Source organism: Andrena cerasifolii, chromosome 2 (assembly GCF_050908995.1).
Source record: "Andrena cerasifolii isolate SP2316 chromosome 2, iyAndCera1_principal, whole genome shotgun sequence".
In the NCBI taxonomy this organism is placed as follows: Eukaryota; Metazoa; Arthropoda; class Insecta; order Hymenoptera; family Andrenidae; genus Andrena; species Andrena cerasifolii.
In genome coordinates this window covers 10,000,001-10,021,033 of record NC_135119.1, presented here as the reverse complement: position 1 = coordinate 10,021,033, position 21,033 = coordinate 10,000,001, and the positions used below count along the sequence as shown (strand labels likewise).

Genomic DNA, 21,033 nt, shown 5'->3' with positions numbered 1-21,033 from the left:
TTCAGGAAAATCCTTCAAAGTTGACATTTGTTGTATATACTCCGTGAATTTTTATTAAAAGTTTCCGACCAAGTTCCACCTTTTAGATTTTGAGTTAAAGGATACTCGTGTGCAGCGATTTTTCTTCTAGATGAGTCGGTCAGTCGGAATCGTGTTCACCACATGGAGGCGCGCATTACGCAAGCACTCACTTTAATGTCTTGTATGTTAATTAATCTTCAATGTCTGTAAACATTCTTTTTTGAAAACGTGTCTTGTACCCCTAAGAAAGAGTTGTTAAAAGAGCAAATGGTTTGAGTTATTACCGGCTCTACGATCTAGCCCAAGAGAAACCGTTGATTTTAACTGTCTAATACCCATGCACCCCCTTAAGTATGTAATCGACTACGTTAATTGTAATTACAGTCTAATTTCAACTCGAAAGTAATTGCAATTCAATGTAATTGCCAAATCAATTACAAAGCAATTCCTGTAATCGTTAATTGCTACACGCCACAATTATAATTGTGATTGCCAAATGTAATTGCAGACCAATTACAATTACATAGAAGATACTGTAAGGCATGGTTTGTGTTACATAACAATGCAGAAAAAAATAAGAATGTCATTACGATTATTTAAATTCCTTCCCTCCCAAAGTAGGCATATTCAAGAAAAATTTGTTCATTGTGAGTATTGGAGTGCAAGTAGCTATTTACTCATTTGCACATTGGTTACAGGACATTCTACTATTTTTGTAAAAATTTGATATTTGGTTTGTTTAATGCGGGACAACGAAATGCTTATAAACGGTTTCATCATTTAAAATACATGTTTAGAAAACTTAATTTTTAGACGTATTCTAATCGTTTTGTACAATTACAATTACGAATCATGTAATACTAATTGTCCTGTGATTACATGTAGCAATTGCAATTAAGATCGTATAAATTAACGATTACAAAAAGTATTTCGTAATTGAATTAACAATTACATTTCAGGCATAATTAGTAATTAGTACATAATTAAATTAAACTTTGCCCAACTCCGATTCGAAGGTAGTGTATTTATTTTTTAGTGTTTCCTCGATTTGCGGGTGTGTTAGTCGAGGACGTTTAATTACATTTCAAACACTAACAATGTTTTTCGCAGTGAATTCTTTACGTGGGTGTTCGGAACTTGTGCGATCTGTTACGTCAGAATCGCAATATTGAAAATTCTTACGTCATCATTGCGCGTTTCTTGTCTGTTGTCACCAGAATGTCTGAAACGTTTTTTCGTGATACTCTATGGGTGATAAATCACGCTTAAAGCTGTACAATGTAATTACTCGATGGTCACGTCTCGACATTTTTTCTTTTTACTTCGTTAAACGAACGCTCAGCACATGCGAATAGTTATACCGGGGTTGCCAAACTTTTTCCGCAATGGAACACATCGCAAACCCGGAAATTTTAACGGAACACTTAGCAGCTAAGCAGCCTTAAAATATGACGTAGAAGATCTTTAAATGCGTTGCGGTGTATAAAACCTTTCTAAATTGTCGCGGAACACCGATTCAGGTTCAGCGGTACACTGGTGTTGGTAATTGCGGGACAGTTGCCGCACCTTACGCCAAAATTGTCACCGTGTCGAAATTCCGCAATGAAAATTTGTTCCAAGGACACATATCATTAGCTGAACATTTTGTCCAACTACTAGCATTAAAGGAAATCAAAATTTTAATATCTGTCACCCTTAAAAAATCGAAACTAAAAACATCCACTTTTCAGGAGAGACGCCACACGCGCGGGAGTGGTGCCGCATTTCGGAAAACGTTTAATTTTCCATTTCAAACGCGCAGATCACGACTGTATCATTTAAAGTTTAGAAACTCACCATTCGTTTGTTCGGACGATTGCAATGGTTTTCCACGTCTTCGTGAACTTTCATTGACTGTGAGCCGCGGGTGGCGTGCAGAAGTGAAACGATTACAAGGATGGACGAGGACAAAAGCGTAGAAGTTGGTGCACGGTTTAGTGAATTTCGAGCCCAAGGCTTCCCTCTTGCACTTCGCTATAAATTCAACTGCACGAATTGCCCAGGTTTTCAGTCGGTTCACTTATCTTACCGGAAATTACGGTTTTCAACGGAAGTGTTGCGGTCAGTCTAGTACGAAGCGTTGCTCTATATCGGCGAAAGTCAAGCGGTCGCATTTTAGAGGAACCCAAATTCTTTTCATCGATTTTTGCGGCGCCTCATTGTCATTCGCTGCGACTCGAGACTGATGGCGTTGGCGAGGCGCTGTTGCCATTTTACAAGTTCGCGCGAGCGCGGGTTGCAGGGTAGAACGCTGACCCTGTGTATACCTGGGTTCAAGTCGTACCAAATGCACGCGCGCTACTGCAGTTCGCCTCACCGATTCTAACCTTAGCAACGGGACAGACTGGTTGCTCGCAGCTAGGCGCTAAAAACAGCTCCCTGCGCACCACCGCATTCTAAAGTAACTTTCATTCGATTCGACAGTTTTTTATTTAGCTAATGCCACGTGGTGGCGTGTCAGAAATGTTTAAACATTAGACTGCGACTAAACGTCGTTATCCTTCCCGTGCCAGTTGAATAAATAGGCAGCACCGAGGAAAAAATATCGTAATTATACACCAGCCGACACAGACGACCGCTTCTTGACGATAGGCGGTCCTATCCGAGAAACATTAATAATAATTGCGCCTCGATAATAACTGGCTCGTCTAATGAATTGAAACTGAATCATCTCGAGTGCCAAACGAAGACATGTGTTTAGCTAAAGGTGCATGTTAGCTTCTCTGTTTGAGAAATAAAAAAGGAGAAACGTAACACAGAGGGATTGGGTCTGGACAGGAGATCCTTTCTGCAAAGGAAACGAATAAAAAGGCAAAAAGGGGGGGAAGTGGTAAACAGGGTAAGTCTGCGTAGTGCGGCCGAGTTGATTCGTCATGGGAAAAAAGTTGCCGGGGGAAGTGTGTTGATAATCCGTTGTTCTATTCGATTACAGATAGATAAGAGTTCCAGGAAACCGTGGCAATTTACGGGCACGTCGTATCACACGTTTCTGGGATTCTGTTCAATATTTTGATGGATTACGAGGTATGTAGTACTTGTTAAAGGAGATTGCGGCCTTTTCACACGAGACACTTCTGTAGCAATGATTACAATTATGGCATAATTAAAGTTTATTTACATGCATATGACTGTTGATGTTATAAAGTGAGATCTACTTGCTTGGCATGAATTCGAGGAAGAAGACACCAAGAATATGAAACGTAAAAATGGTACACTGAAAGTTCCTATGTACCTAGGTATTTTAAGAATACTTTTTTTTTGCAAATTAGTTATATCCAAAAATAGCTGTTGCCACAGAAACGTCTCGTGGGAAAAGACCCTAATGGAGACATCAACTTCAAGACTCCCACTTGAGAATTGTGGTTCGTCTATTGTTTGAAATATTTATAATGATAATTCATAAGAGAACGAAGAGCACGATACAGACACTGATTGTCAACACCCTTAACTCTTCGTTGACACACCTCTTTTTTTCGAACAATCCTGACATACCTGGGTGGCTCACACCCAGAGCAATTTTTCAACGACTGCCATTCTCATCTGATGAATCCAATCGTTATGAAAAATATCATGGGTCAATTTCAAGGTCTCTAGGATGTATTCCAATAGTTTTTTTTTTATTGAAATTGTATCAAATTCTTGGTGGAAAAGTTCTATATTACCATATGTCGAGGGAAAGCGAAGAAAATCTTCAAAAAATTGTAACTTTTACAAATTTCAATATTAGAAGCTGAAAATCTACAGAGTTGTTGTTTAGATATAATATTTTCAGGGGAAAATAGTTTATAAGTTGGCTTTGGAGAATAGGCATTTATTTTGCATATAGAATGTACAGCGCGTCGAAATCAGCTTATGGGTGGCTCACCCCCGGAGTGTCGACGAAGGGTTAATAAGTTGAATGATTATGTATCTCTAAATCGAGACAGTTTGAGTGTAACCAGCAATTATGATTACGGTACAAAGACAACTTTCCTGGAGTAATTAATTTAACGCGTATAATATTACAAATTTGAATATTGCAAGCTATCGTAACGTTAGTTCTTATAATTTACACTGTTTAAGGCTTTAGAGACCTGCTGGAAATGTAGTCTGACTTCGTCAGTGTGAGTTTTATAATGGGCCTGATAACGCGCCGTTTATATATCGTACAGATAAATCGACGTTCTACGAAATCTAAGGTGTCGATATAAGTGTTCGCTTACGTGTATTATCATTTTTTAAAAATGGCTTCACTATCGTGCAATTAAGGCTTTTTCATACGAAATATTTTTGTACGCAAAGAAAGCCCAGATTGATCTGGCAAAAAATAGTAGGAGGTACGCGTAAAATAGAATTTTCTATAGACATTAAATGGCACAGTTCCTGACGAGGAACATTTTTCCCAAACTATTATATGCACCGCATTCCTCTTCTGTGTACTCACCAAAGGGTATATAATAATAATAATAATTTAGCAAACAGAAATACACTACCGGTCAAGAGTTGGCAAGCACTTGTCGATTTTTATGAAAATCGCATCGTGTAACAAATATTTTCCTAGCTATACTTTCAGCGATGATTGGAATATTCATGATTTTAACGAGCTTTAATATGTTATCGCGTGAAAAGTTTACTCGAGGTTTTTTTTAACACGAAACTTCCCGCATCCCTTAATTCAAAGAGTGATTCCAAAATGTTTGTCTTATTGCTATAGTTAAGCAGCATATTCTTTCGTGCTTAAGAATTTTCTGTGCCATAGGTATTTTCATTTTTTGAAAAAATATTTGTGTCTAAAATTTATTGCACCTTCAGCGGGGCCAGTTGTTAATAGTGGGAAATGATTGTTCCATGACTTTCTAGAAATGAAAAATAAATAATATCTCGAATTTAGCTTTCGCGACTGCCAACAGGTGTTTCAAATAAATTCACCCATTTTTTTATATCCCTTTTACCTGCCTTTAAACCACCGCCGTCTTCTCCAAGCCAATACATCCAAAATATCCACAGAAACGTCACGCGTGAAGAGGCCCTAAGGCATGCACTGCTCTGCGAGGCAGCTTCGCGAGCAAATTAACGATATTCAGTGGCGCAAATAATCGTTCTTGCTTTGTTCAATGTAATATAGACGAAGGCAGGTGTAACTATCTACTACAATGGACTAAATATAGAACGTTTGAACAGCCATGCACCTAATTGGATAATTAAAGGGTAACCGATAGCACAGGAAAAGCTGAGGAGAATGATGGTGCACGGTATACAGGGTGTCCCAAAAGAAAATGTAAATATCCTTGAGTGGATCACAGAGATAATTTAAATTGGAAAGTTTTGAGTCGACATAAATCTGATCATCAATGTTTATGAATGTAGTTTCTGTGAAATTAAGAGTCTGTGCTCATTTGGAGGCCACCAGCAGTCATCTAAGTATGCACATTGCACAGCAACGTCAAATGAAAAATTGATAGCTACAGGGTGTATGCACCATTTGTGGCGACTTTAAGGTATTGTACCAGTTTTGGCCACTTCTTAAGAAATATAATATTTTTCCGTGTAAGCAATAAATGTAACCTTATATTTCCTAAACAAAATATATTATAACTAAACAAAATATTTAAGATGTGAAATTATCCACATAATAATGGTCCGCAAAGAATTAAAAAATAAAATAATTATGCACTTGGCCAAAAACAGTGGAATGGCCACAAACGGAACATCTACCCTGTACAAAAATCCCTCATCGACTTAAAAAACGATTTTCCCCAATTTTCGTTAAAAGCAGTTTGGTATAATTTCCGTGGATTTAAATCGGTGATTAACGTGGCCATTTGAAAACTGCTGTTCACTACTCGTTAATCCAAACGTTAGGACGTTCATTAATCTTTGTAAATTAAGTTTGTGTTGGTACGACGCAGTTCGTTTAAAGTTCCACCTGGAATTCACTGTGCCAGTATTAATATTCCCTCCGGAATTTTCTGGCACAATAAGCAGATGAATAAACATGAAAAGCATGAATTGCTGCCACGTGCACCATTATCGCACAATGGCACGTGCACGACTTCATACGCGACGTGCACAGTCGCTTTTCAAATTACTCCAATTTGCAATTTAGCGAAGCCCGATACTGTGTCAATTATCGTAGAGATACCAGTATGGTTACATAACAGGATACTAATTAAATTTCTAATTTCAATGGAAATTAGGAAAAATTTCTTTCATCGACTTTGATCCTTGCACATTTCCCTCCAGGATTGTCGATTTTCATCTGAACCTCGAAAATTCCTTTCGAACTGGAATATCGATAGTTGCGCGAGCTAATTAAGTATTTAGCGTGCGCAAGAATATCGACGCATGCAGCGGTAAGTGATAATGAAAGCAGAAAGTAAAAAAAGGACGCTTAGAAAAAAACCACGTGATGGGAAAACCACATTAATATGACGCGTTCAATCACAGAAATGTCAATGATTCCTGTGTAAATACTAGGCCGGAGCGTTTACGACCGTCCGCTGAATCCGTAATGCGATAATGGAACATGTCTGTTTTTGCGGGATCGCTTGAAAATCTAGATGACCGAATCGTTGCGTAAACCATTCTAAATAACAGTGATCGTGAATACCGGATTAAGCGCGGGTTGCGCAAGAAATAATACTTTTTACATGGTCGATGAGCTTGGATCTGGAACGCATGGATCGTCGTTCTTTTATTTGGATTGCATAAGCGTTAATCGGAGTAAACAATGACCGTCAACCATTGTGCCCTGAAAACAGGAGACATTGCTTGATGTTCTAATGCAGCTATTTCGAAACATTTTTTATTGCAACTTACAATAAGAGGCACAGTTTGCATTGCGACTAAGTACATAGACCTCTCAGCGCCAGAACGGTACAGGGTTTTTTTTCTGGACACTTTTCCCCGTATAATCATTGCATTAATGGTGCGACGAATGGTTACCTAGATGGGGCTACCGCGCTATTAGACTGTAGTATAAGCAAACATAGTACAAGACTGAGTGGCTACGAGTTTCAGAACTCTGAACAAGTAGCCCGTACCTTTCTTATAGTCATAAGAGGTGAAACAGTGGCAGTTTTTTTTTTTAGATTTATTGAAGCATTATAGTTGTAAGATAGAACTTTGTAATGTCCTTCAGTAAATACTGTTTCAAAAAAAGATAGACCTTACAGCGGCCGTAGCCGTGATGGAGACATCGATTCTCGTTAGATCACCGAAGTTAAGCATCACGGGGCGGGTACTGGGGAAAGATGGGTGACCACCAAACCTTTTCTCCCGGTGCGCCGCTGCTGCTGGGACCCGAAGGAGAGAGAGGATTCATGTTTATGAGAATTAATATCTTTTAAGGAAATTAAGTATTTTGAAAAGAAAGCTTAATTTCTTCATACTATTTCGGAGAATTTGGGAGACTTATTTTCCCTCCAGCGCAACGCATACCAGGCGCTTCTTCGTTCCATGTTAACCTTTAGAGGGTCGGGCTGACCACTATAGTGGCCACCTAAAAATTTGGATACTTTGCCGGCCATTTTGGGTGGCATATATGCATAAATTTTAAGTAAATAAAATTAACAATTTCAACGAAAAAATCCCGGCCCTCTAAAGGTTAATAACGCGTTTTTTAGACATGCTACATAGCCTATGTCCGTCCTTGAGTATCCAGGAATAACGTGTTAAAATTTTAGGAAGATCGGTTCAATAGGTCTTGACTTTTGCGCGAACATAAAAATCGGCTCTCTCTTTATATAATAGTATAGATTTGTCAAATCCTCACTGTCCAGTTCCATGAGCGGTCAATGCCGAACTTTGCCACGTTTACCGTTGTCCAGGTTACTCTAGAAATGTCCGTGACTGTATCACCAACATCATTCTCTTGATGTATATTTATGACGCCGATTTACTTATTCCACAGCTTATTACCTCCTGTGTTATATACATCAGGAAAGAAACTTCCGAGCGCCGTGTCCTACAGCGCTAACTGCGAATTATGCGTCCATCCTCCGTAATTACTCTACTTAATACGCGCATATGAATATCTTACTGTGTGACGTGCCAAATTGAGGAACTACATGCAGGAGCCTCGCTCCAATGGAGACAAACAAGGAAACGAGTTCATCCAACTAAATATATAGTAGAGACTCAATAATACACTCAAAGTGCAACCAATGTATCATGCGCAAAGGGTCTTCAAAATGGTTGAGCAAAGCTTATCAACGTAGGGTATACTGCACAAATGCTGGCGCTGCACTAATCATTGGCCACTCCAGATTAAAAAGCCAAATGTTAGGAAGTACAAGCTTAGAAAGTACTTTTTTACAATTTCTTATTTTTCGTTCACTACAACACTGCAAAGCCCAGTAGTTAAACTACATCATTTTACATCTGGCAACACCGCAAAGTGGGACAAAGGGCTGAGGTTTAGGCGTTTTCTTAAAACTTTGATAAGCGGTAAGTAAGTATATTTTGTCGCTTTATAACTAAGTAATGGATTGAAATACAGATTTACTAAGTGCTGTAGGTATTTAATAGCGAATGAAATAATCTGTTTGAACACTTTAAACTTCGTTCTTAACTACATATGTTTTTCTGTATAACCTCGAATTTTAGGGTGTCAATGTTTGTACTTTTATGCCTATATTTGTTTTTCATTGACAGTGTTCTTAAAATTAGTGGAAACTGTATCTCGAAAAGTTATTCCCCGAATCGACTGAAACTTTTTTTATTTTGAAGAATATACCATTACACTTGAAAACGTAAACATGGGTTTACATTGTACGATTCCTTGGTTCAGTACCAATGCAAATCGCTAACGTCCCCTTATTTAACACTACGTAGCGTCAGAAGTTACACGTGGACGAAAGAAATTATCACGAATTGCGTCAAACCTTACTATCTTCCGAATTTATGTACCCATAAACTAATTTTAATTTTCACACGCCATACGACAGTGTTGCCAGCACATAGTGTCTGAGAATTGCTGATAACGTTGAAAAATTGCGAGATTAGGACAGAAAGTTGCATTCCGTCTGGACGAAATTGATTTCTGAGTTAAAATTAACTGAATATCTTTTGCTGATTTTTGTCAGTGTTAAAGGCACAGAATATTCACGATATTTCGTTTCGAACACGGCGTGCGTGGCAGGCAACGTGCATAGCTGTATGCAACGAGGAATCGAGTAAATGAAACTTGCAAGACAACAAGTGGCCTTTTAACTTTGGAAAAATACGTAGTCCGTATGAATAAACGAACCATTAGTCTACACAAGTAATTGCAGGTTATTATCGTGTGCGATGCAACGCAATTATTAGTTATCGTTGACTCGCTTCTTCGCAGATACTTGCAAATGAATGAAGTTCCTCGAATTATTTTTTTTAACAGAAATATTATGTATGTTTTGTGCCTGAAGATTTATACTTCGCTTGGGAGAAAAAATGATTATGTACATCATTTTATCATAATCCGGAAATAAATCATGTTCAATTTACGTGTGGAATATAAAAGGAACTACATACATACTAATGCTCGCTAGTGTCCTAAACAAATTACAATTTACTAAACGACCATGAACATATTTATCACAAAATGTAGTGATACACAAATAAAGTATTGTAATACCACAATTTATCCTAATAAAATAATAAAGTAATTTATCTTTTAATCCACATGGAGACAATCATTTTTCTCTGAACGTGACGTACCTAATTCTAGTTGCTACTTTACCAACTTCGTTATCCTTATTTGCTAGCTCAGTCGCTGAATATTTTGAATTCGTTCGAAAGTAAAGTTTAAGATGCAAAACATAGGAAGATTCATGCTAAACACGTTCCGCACCGTTGGAGAATTTCAATTTCTCCGTATAGGACCTTAACAGTTTATCTCCCGCTGTCACGTATGCGTGATTTCATGATTCCGATCTACATATTATGTAGGTAGGCACTGTGCGTGGGCCTCAGTATTCTATTTTATTCCATATCCATCTCCGAGAAGCCTGTACTACTGACAAGGGAACAACGCGAACCCGGACTCACCGATCGGAACGCATTTTGTGGGGTTTTAGAGTGACTCAAAACAAGAACAACGGTGTGTTTCATTTGGGCCCTATCGCCCTTTAACCTGGCGGGAGGCGCACCCTACATTGTAACACAGGTTGTCGCTACCGGGTCAAAAATACCCAAAATTGAAACGTAAAAAACCACGGTTTCAGAATATTTTTTTTTTGTAACTTTGTAATTTTTATGTTAAAGTACAGTGTTTTAAGAATCAAACACAATTTATGAAATATCTTAAAATCTTTATTAAAGTTCTTTAAAAAATTCTAACAAAAACTCAAATAGTCTTTATATTTTCGCAACTAGCGCCTCTGTGGTAAATTGTACCCAGTAGCGCCTCCCGCCGAGTTAAGGGGGTGAAAACTAACCTCAAAGTCAAATTGGCACTTCCACTTTTTCGCCTTTAACTCTGAAAGTATAACAGTCAGAAAGGAATGTTTCAAACAAAAGTTTAATGGTGCAATAAGCGCTACAAACATGCGTTAACAAAATTTTGAAAAGAGTTTTTTTCGTCAGTTATATATTTTTTTCTAACACTTTTCAAAATTTTGTTAACGCATGTTTGTAGCGCTTATTGCACCATTAAACATTTGTTTGAAACTTTTTTTTCTGCCTGTTATACTTTGAGAGTTATACGCGAAAAAGTGGAAGTGCCAATTTGACTTTGAGGTTAGTTTTCAGCCCCTTAAAGGGCGATAGGGCCGAAATGAAAGACACCGTTGTTCTTGTTTTGAATCACTCTAAAAACCCACAAAGTTGCGCTGCAAAAGTTTTCAAACACCACTGACCAGGTTGAAAATTTAAAAAAAAAATTCGACAGCGAGGTAAGTGTGCTCCAAAGAAATTTAACAAAAAAAGTTGGCTCTCTTTTGCCCCATTTTATTTCAAAATCTGGCTAAAAATACGTGGAAAATTTATTATAATTCCCCATAAATATCATGGGTATCCATTACCAAGTACCAAACAATCCATTAAACAGTGTGTTTTCAGTGTTTCTTCGAAGGTGTCATACAAATTTCAGAAACACGTGCCTCTGTTTCTATGTAACTTGAAAAATGTCTCGCAAGTCGAACCACGAAAATTTACAGTGTCGACCGAAAAGCCGCGAAAAGATTGCACTTATCGTTACACTGCGTTCCACGTAAGAGCGTACCAACGCCCCTACCGATTTGCGACCGATCTGCGCAGCTCCCACGGATCTGACACACGCGATTGGTCGTAGCACTTTCGCGATTGGTCGTGGCACTTTCCCTGCCGGTTTACTGCCAATCAACAGTGTATCCCTGCGCGAAACGAGTACGCTCTAATGTGGAACGCAGTGTAGTCAAGTGTCGCAACGTTTGAGATTCGAGAAAGATCCCTCTGAATAAGTGCTCGTAAAATGCGATCGCCGGTGCGCAATTATTCGTTATCATTACACCACGTCGAGGATAGGATCCGTCGAAGATCGAGCGTCCTATCAGCGGATAATAATATAATCGAGACGATTACTCTTCCTCTTCTAGGCATTACAAATGGCGTTCTTTTTCCAGGATCTCGAGCGACCCAACACGATCAAGGATCCAGAGCGCTGTTTTCAATGTCAATGAATTATTATGGTACTTTTTGACCGCGGCTAATGGCACTGCCAAGGTACGCCATACATTTTACCAGGATAATCGCCGATTAATCCAGCTGCTGTCCTGGCGAATTATTGTATAAGAGCAGCAGAAGAGCCTGGCCTTTAGTTTCGCGTCTTTTTTTTCCGTGAAACAACGAGACCTGTGTTCGTAAAATTCAGGTGACCTCGAACGTGCCTTGGATCGACAAACGCGCCTGACATTGTGAGAAATGTGTCAGAAGAAAAGAGCACTGGTAAAATGTCGGTATCTGGGACTAGGATTGTATCCCTCAACGTATGCATGAAAAGAAATGAAGATGAGTCCGCCTTTTCCACCGTTTCGTCGAACGATTCTGATTGTGAGTTTTTAGAAGGTGGACTGTTAAGACCTTTTCACACATCTCTCTCTCTCTCTCTCTCTCTCTCTCTCTCTCTCTCTCTCTCTCTCTCTCTCTCTCTCTCTCTCTCTCTCTCTCTATGGTTCACGATCGGTGATTTAGAATTATTCACATATTTTCCATGTTTCTTTACCTTTTTTAAGTCACCGCTTGAGCCTTTCAACGAATAGTCACGACCAAAATACCAGTCGCGAGAAGCGCCTCATCTATACTATTATATAAAATTGAAGTTGCATACTTTGAAATGCGGTTTCTCAGTAAATATGAACTGTACCCACAAGTGTGTTACATCACTTTGTTCGTCTTGGCGAGAGGAAGGTTGTAACGTTTTTATTTTTTTAAAATAATGATTTTTAAATAATAGTAGTTCGCGAGGTGACCGCCAGGCGGCGACCGGGCGAGCGCTTCTCGCTTGCAAAATAGCACCGCGGCGGGAATAAGTGGCCGAGGGCTCTCGAGTTTACAGATTGAAGATTACAGATTATGAATTGGTTCACGCTAATATTTCTGTAGTCGGATGCATGAACGTCACAGTATTACGTTTAGTGCCTTGACTAGGGTGTACAATTTTGGTAACAGTGTTACGTATTATAACTCTTATAACGTAACCATTATTTGAGGCTTCGATGTAACCCAACGAAAGAACGGTTGCAAAGATAAATTCATCTGCTACGAACGAGTAAGAAATTAATTAAAATTTCAAAAACTCTTCTTTTACGATAATGCGTCGTCAAAGCTTACCTTACCACGTTGCAGAGAAAAACCATACTGCATTTTCCTTGAATAATCATCACACGCGCTATTCACCCCTCATGAATTCGTAATTACATGGTCGTGCGGAGGTAATTTAGAGCAGAAAACTAATCCTACCAAATCGTCGACATTACAAGTAATTTTCTGGGCGCTTTTAACATCGATCACTTTTTAAGTCGCAAAAAAACGCAGGGCAAACAGCTATCAAAGAAACTACTAGAATCGATTTGATACGATGATTAATGGCGTCAGTAACTTCACACGTCTCTGCGATCGGGTGATCGGAGCAGATTAATGGAACGTTTGTCCCGACCGTGTGCTTTTTATGTCTCCTTCGATGTAGGTACTTGTTAGGCCTGCAGGAGGCAGTAAGAAATACGTTGTTATTGATAACACGTTGGCTGTCGATAAAGCATCTGTCTCTGAAGTTACGTGTATGTTTATCGAAAAGGTGTTTCTAAACGAGATTGCATAATAGGCAATTAATTAAAGTGGTGACCAAAACAAATTTTCACAATTGCGATTTTCATCATTTGTATTATTAAATGACTGTATTGCCAGATTGGGCTTGTTTCTATACGTGTCATAGTTCCTTTTGATAAAGTTATGGTAGTTTGTTACCATTCACGTTTCAAGTATTTTCGACCATCACTGTGAAACACAATGAAATTTAATTACACTGTTATTTTTTGTTTTATGTATATACTGATACTACTGTCGCTTATCATACTGGTATTATTGGCTATAATGGGAGATTCCTGTAAGAATGTCTGCCGTACAGCGCGAGATACACCTATGTAGGGTTTGTCGGTTTTTGAAAATCGGTTTATATTTATAAATTTGTAAAATTCGCAAAACCGGTTCAACCGGTTTTTTGGGAATACCGGCATTCGAAAACCGGTTCAACCGGTTTTTTGGGAATACCGGCATTCGAAAACCGGTTTCTTCAAAAGTAGGTTTTTGTATAAACCCTACACCTATATTAGATTGACTAGAAAATTCTGTTGAATTTTTTAATAAGATGGAATTTGTTAATGTAAAGCATTTTGTTATTATAGAAATTAATATAGTTATTTCTTCAGCTTCTGTGGGAAGTTGAAAAGTGGAAATAGTGTACTCCATACGGAAATTGGTACCTACTAAAGATAACTTTGATTAAAAACCTGCCAGTAATTTCCAAACAACATACCTAATTCCTTTTTATGAAATTATGGTATATTTGCTATCGTTCGCCTTTTATCTCCCTCTCGACCGCCACGGTAGCCTTAACGAAGTACACGAAGTTCAGCTAAATAAGTAATAAAATAAACAGACATCGCAACAGTTGACACCAATTCGAAATGTTTTATTGGATAAATGAAACGTCACTTTCGCTACGCGCGAGGCAATAAATCGGACCAGTGGATTTTTAGTGCACTGCATTTCCAATAACACTATTCGCGAGGTAAAAATTCTTTCTAATCGTTCCGGTGGCTGACCACGTGGCTGTTTATCTTTCGCGCTGCGTTTTTCGAGGGTTTTTTTTTTGTTAAGACCACTTGGAAATGCTTGCATACCATTCAAGGCGCCAACTTGGGAGAATGTCCGAGCCACATTCCTAACAAAGATCGTTTAACAGATCTTAATAGTGAAAGGATAAGGAGAGTTAATAAGCTGGACTTAGCTTAGGAAGAAGGAAAAAGTCACTTCTGGCGCAAACTTTCTCCGTGCCAGTCGCTTGATAACACAGAACTCCAGCCTCAAGGCACCTCCGAATTTCACTGACAATGAGTGAACTTCACTGAACTTCGCTGGCAATGAGTAATGCCAAGCAGCACTGGCTTATTTCTGGCATGTAAACTCAACTACTCGGAAGACAAATAGATTATGCTAATTTATGCATTAGAATCTCAACATTATTGCACTGCTTTGAATTCTGAATGTATTTTCATTCGAACTTCCCTGCACTAAGGATGAAAATACGTTTTAAAATTGAATTGCTCCTTTCTACTAGCTGGCAGTCTCGAAAACATCCTGGTCTTCAAAGAACGAGCAGCCTTGTTAAAGCAGTAATAAACATAAGGGGGAAGAGAAATGTATTATCTCGCAAAAATGGTCTTGACTCGCGTAAAGAATAATTGAATGTTCAAAGGTAAATGCAAGATCGTGCAATATGTAAGAGACACCTTTAAAAATGAAACACGTTTTCATTTCGAGGGCAACTTGAATTCAGAGCAATCTGGTATCAAATGAGTTTATACAATAGTTTCTTCGAATTTTTTGAGATTAATAGTAACAATAAATTACTTTCGAAACACAGCTACTGAATTCGTATTCACTTCGACGGAACGTTGCCACAATGGTTGTAAACAATTGCAAATAAATTATAAGTGGATCGTATATAAATATTATACGATCATCTTATCGTATATAAATATTATAAATAGGTACATACTGTTTCAAAAGTACCATTTTTATCAGCTGGTGAGTTCCGTTCCTAACTCTCAAATATCTTGAATTTATTTAGCATAAATAAAGTTTCATCACTCGTAGAAACAGGCCAGCATTCATCTCCACATTATTTAGTCTTATCTTAATTAAAACATTCCGTAAGAAGAAATCCTTCCAGCGACTCGTTGTCCGATTTTAAGTAACACTCACTGTAATGTATTTAACATCTGCATAATAAGATACAACTTCAGAAGCAGCGTGCAAGGTAGTCTCTAAATAATATTCAACAAAATAATATTGTACGAAGAATTTCTTGGCAACCTAACAAATATATGAACAACAGGCGGTATCGATGGCAGAATCACATCAATTACGAAAGTTTGCCAGACACGATGGCCTCCTGACAAAGAGCATCAATCTTTCCTCCGTCTTTGATTAGTCCGGCAGAGTTTGCCGTTACCTAGATAACAAAGTTATTATCCAGATAATGAACGAAATAAGCCTTAACTATCTCCACTTCTCGTGCGAGTCGTTTGAAGAATTTAACTAGGCATATTTATTCGACAAACAATAACTAGGATTTTTTCGAGTCTCATTCATTGCTCAAAATAATTCTCAATTCAGTCAAATACTTAAAATCTTCATAACCGTTCCACAGAAAACTTCAGTCTTACCAGTATAATTTTTAACAAATTGTTGTGGGTACTCAAACGATTTCCCAGAAATCTTGATTACTTAGATAAATATTCTTTAGGAGACATTTATTAGGTATCCAGACAAGCTTGCCTTAAAAAGCTAATTATCTAGATAGATCTTTGCAGAAAATTTGAATATCTAAAAGAGTTTCATTATCCAAAGAAATGCCCCAGGTAGACCGAATAGAATTCTTATTTCCAGAGAAATTTTGCCCATCACTGTCTCAGCCACCCTCCGCCGACGTCTGACGATATTCACTCGACAAGAGAGCGCGGGGCCGCCCCTGCGAGCAACTCCAACCCCACGAGCGTGCTACTCTTCGTTGCTCCTCTCTTTGCCCGCGAAAGCTGCTGGTCTGGCCGAGCCAGATGGAAAAAGGAGCGGGAAAAGCGTGGAAGAGGGGGGAGAAAAAAGTCAGCGGCTTTTTCGCCGCGCGGTGTAATTATTGCGGTATGTTGGCGGGCAAAAAGAGAGTAGGAAACGGCGGGGAAGAAAGGAAGATGGGGCGAAGGGAAATGGAGCATAGCCTCGCGACGGAGCCTCCCACGATTGTATGCTAAAGTAGCGGTTACGAGAGCACCGTCTGAAACATTCGCCGCGTGTATCTCGTGCGCGAGGAGGCTCGATCGCACTTTCGTCATTTCGGGCTCATAGACAGCAGAACCGGGAGGATGTCTTCATCGGTGCGTCGAGACTCCTTACAAGACTTCATTGTTAGTGGAAGAAGAAGACAAAAGTGCGGAACTTATTGTTAGCCTATTTTCTGGGCACGCTGAGAAGAAACTGAAAAGAATCGAGGGCAACGCACGCGGGAACATGTGTTATTAATCTGCGCCCACGGGAGTTACATAAACAATGCGGTTTAGAGAAGCGTTACAGAGAACGCAGAGACTGAAGTATTACATTAACCGATATAAAGTGCAGATCAGTGTTTGATCTGTAATTCAACCTGGGACGATGTTGTCGAAAGAGCTTCGAGTGGAATTGCATCGTTTGTGCTCTTCATTTGGCACAATTCATCTTTGAGTATTCTCTTAGTAAAGTGTTGACGATTTTGACTATTTATGTCTTTGTTACGTTTAAGACAGTTATTTAGTTATCTTTAGGCATACCACATTCTGCGATTACATTCCGAATGTAGGGGGAGTCCGGGAGGACTTGACCATATGGGAGAGTTGGACCGCTTCGAACGTCAAACGAATAGAAAACCAATAGAATGAAGATAATAGTCAATTCGACGGTATAAAAATATAGTCTCTTTTATTCAGAAGTACAGGGTTAGGCAAATTGAAGTGTTACCAACTTCACACCGGTATATCTGGCAACGCGATATTGCCAACTATGTCAAATTCATACCAATGACAGCTGTTTATATCGTTTACAAGCTACCACAAGCATTTGCGTCTAAGTTTTATAGAACAAAAGTTATTCGAAATGGAATTCGAACGTAATAGTGTGATCGTGTTATATTTGAGTGGAAAGTCACAACCAGCTATTGTTCGTGAGCTCAGGCATCTCAAAATGAATAAAATGTTTGTGTATCGCACCATAAATCGTTATAACGATGCAGGCAGCATTGCCAAACGCTATGGTGGTGGACGAAAAGAAAACAGCAACATCACCTGAAACGGTTCGGAAAGCGAAGGCTCGACTTGAACGAAATCCACGCCGTAGTGGTAATCAAATGGCCAAAGAACTGAAAATATCCCAGCGAGCAGTCAGGAGAACGTGTTTTTTCGTGTTCAGAGTGAAATACAAAGTAAAAGCTCAATTAAAGTATATAAGTTAATATTGTAATGCCTAAAGTTTGTGGCTACTTATTATAAACTAAAGCAAATTGTTGTTTTTTTTTTCATTTGTTGTTCCGTCTTACGGGAACAAAGGGGGGCTCAGAGCGAGGCCAGAAATTCAGCGACCCTTTATTACTAGGCAATTGCTTACCTTCGAAGTCTTGGGGAACATTTGTCTGCCAGATGTCTAATAGACGGCAATCGACATCGGGCTATTTTTTTGGACACCTCGGCCGTTTTCGCTCTGAGAAAATCCAGATTTCATGGACCTTCAAGTAAAAGGTGGTTCGATTCTCACGGACTCCCCCTACCGATCGAGATATGCTTATTTATTAACACTTCGTGATCCAAAATTTTTCAAATATACTTCTTGTATGTTCTATTTGATTGTTGCCAAAATTTCAATCTTTTGTTAAACTTCTCCACTTTGTACATATTAAATTATATTATTCTTAACCCTTAACTGGTAAGATGCAAACTTTGTTCTACTCCTATTTGTATTTCTACTTACACAGTAATTTGAATTTTGACTGTCTCTTCGGAACAAAGCGTTCACGACTCTTCTGTATCTAAGTATATTAATACAAATGATACGAATAAAATTTTATTTGTAAAGAATATAAAACTTCAATTACGGTGCTGTCAGAAGGATTTAAAGTGAATGTACCAATTTCTGCTCATTTCGTATTTTTCTTATTATTATATGCGTTACGTTCGTACTATAGTTGCAAGAAAATAATTCTAAATTATTTAAACATTTACGCGAGTGTTGCACGAGCTTGGGGCAATACATACATCGCTATTTTTCATCAGCAGAAATACGGACGTATAGAGCATTGTGTATTTAATTACAAATTACTAATAATTAAACATCTTGAAGTATCTTTCTTAAATAGTTTGTTGAATTGCTTGATTTATTATTAAAGAATTAATTCAACTCTGCAAATTTTGAACACAAACAAATTTTTTACATCTTGTTTATGACGAGTGGTTATTTAAATGAGGTTTCTTAAACGAGCAGAAATTGGGACGTTCGTCTTATTCCATTTCTCTCTCTCTCGATAAAACGATAATTTATGGCTTGTCACTGTCGCGTGTCCTTTCATTCATTCTCAATCTCTCTCACTCACTGGCGCACAGAGCAAAGGCAAGCCGAATAAACAACCCTTCTTCTCGAAAAGACCCCGCATCTCGGGCGCGAACTTATTTCGAGACAAAAATTGTATTTGCTTTGTATCCGCGCGTAAAAGACCGTCGAAGTAAACAAGTGTTAGAAACTGGCTTAAACCTTCACAGCACACATTTTTAACATGGGTCTCAACAGAGGCGCACTCAGAATTTAATCTTGGGGGGAGTCGATTTGAAGGGATACAAATATTTTGAATGCGAATTCAATAAAATTCATCAGGGGATTATAAAAATTTATTTAAAGAAAATCCGGTTTTCTTTTCTTTTTACGAAGCCCCCTTTTTTTGGGGGGCGTTAGGACCCCTTTGACCCCCCTCTGGGTGCGCCGTTGGACCTCAGTTGTCTGTTTATATCACCTGATTAAGGACTTCACTTGGTCCCCGCCTGTATTTATCTTTAAAACTATTTTGTGCAATAAAGTAAAGCGCCTTGGAAATGTTAATTATACCCGATTGCAACTGGCGAAACATTTAAATAAAAAATGTATTAACAAGCTTCATTCGTCCTTGTCGGAGTACAATATTTCTTATCACTTTTCAAAGCAGTGTGCTGTGTGGATGGTTTTATTATAAAGAAAAATGCATACGAGGAAAGCGAAACGAAATAGTACGTTAACGGTGTAGACGTAATAAAAAAGTAACAAGTAAATAGACCCGTGTAACGAGCGACGTTGCGCTCGCTCGAAGGCCATTGACTCTATGAAACTTTCGCCTGGCACTTTCATGTGGAGCAGACATAAAGGCTCATCGAGAACACGGTAAAAAGTACAGGACAGTTGGATCATCGTTCAAATTCGTCATAGTGGGACTCAACTTTCTTCGCGCGTCATAAAATTATCAAAATCTTGGAGCGCCTCTACAACGAATTTATTTAAATTCTGGTAAATTCAAAATGAATCTCGCGAAGAAGCGTATGCTTAAATTTTTAACTCGCAGTACAATATTAACACTTTTATGCTGGATGCATTTTTTAATAAATAAATGTAGACAATAAGAAATACAAGGATGTTATACGTTATACAAAGTTTATTTAAAGCGAGAAGTAGTCGTTATAAAATGTTCTGCTTGTCAAAATATCCACCTTCCTTTTTATTACTATTTTGCATAATTTTGGAGATTGCAACACTATAGTTCGTGTAAGTTTTGTTGATTTTAGTTTACGAAAATACCAACCCCCAAAGTGATGAAGGATAAGTAATTATGTCAGACAGTACTATTACCTATAGTTAGATGTAAATTAAATGCACCGTGGTGCAAAGCACATTTAACAAATGTGCAAGTATTTGTTACGGTTAAACATTAGACTCTACATTTTGTGTTTGAATGCAGAATGCGAACATGATAAATGTACCTATTAAAAGATCAATTACTCATCCAGATTTCACCAATGCACCACATCGAATTTATTAATCAAGTTAATTTTAAACTTCGCCCTTTTTCACCACGAACTGTCTACGAGACTTGGGCAAAAATGGTTTGAAATACAAAATAAAAGGTAATATTTGAAACCATGAATTCTTTGAATTACTTCATTACTTCGTTTTTAAAAATAATTTTAAAAAAATAAGCTTTAAAAAAATTTCCACTAAAATCGAATTAATCATTTTAAAATGATTTTGCACGTTAGATAACCGCTTCGAGGAATATCTTGCACCGAAATCAAATTAATCATTCTAAAATGATTTTGTATTTTAGATAACCGCTTCCAGGAATATTCTCGTCTCAAGTATCTCGTCCGAAAGACAGCTGTATCAGAAAGTATTTGCGAGATTATTTCAGGCGGCACTAAGTAATTTGATTAGCAACCAAATGACAAAATAATTCAAAGGAAACTCATTCGCGCGTGTAAATACACTGACCTACGAATATTTGAAAATGACTTTCAGCAAAATAACACAGTATATTAATATTAAATAATCGTTTTTAAAATATGTTATTCAAATAATGCCGAAGCCCGCTGCTTACCCCTACCAAAATCAACAGAATCGTACCGAAGCCCGCGTTAAAAGCCATTAATCCTCCGCCTGTTTGCTAAATTAACGTCGACACCAATGAAAGCAGTGAAGTGCATTCAGGAGCAGACAAAACGT

The 21,033-nt window shown here is 38.2% G+C and overlaps 1 protein-coding gene and 1 long non-coding RNA gene across 2 annotated transcripts in view; one reads left to right on the top strand and one right to left on the bottom strand.

The window, feature by feature from the left end:
* Positions 1-21,033, bottom strand: part of LOC143378713 (uncharacterized) — an 87,484-nt gene that overhangs the window by 35,833 nt on the left and 30,618 nt on the right. The gene's annotated exons all lie outside the window — the stretch shown is intronic.
* Positions 2,865-5,248, top strand: LOC143378647 (uncharacterized). The gene is made up of 3 exons (XR_013088328.1): positions 2,865-2,899; positions 2,993-3,084; positions 5,165-5,248. It is a non-coding gene; the product is annotated as an uncharacterized LOC143378647 (long non-coding RNA).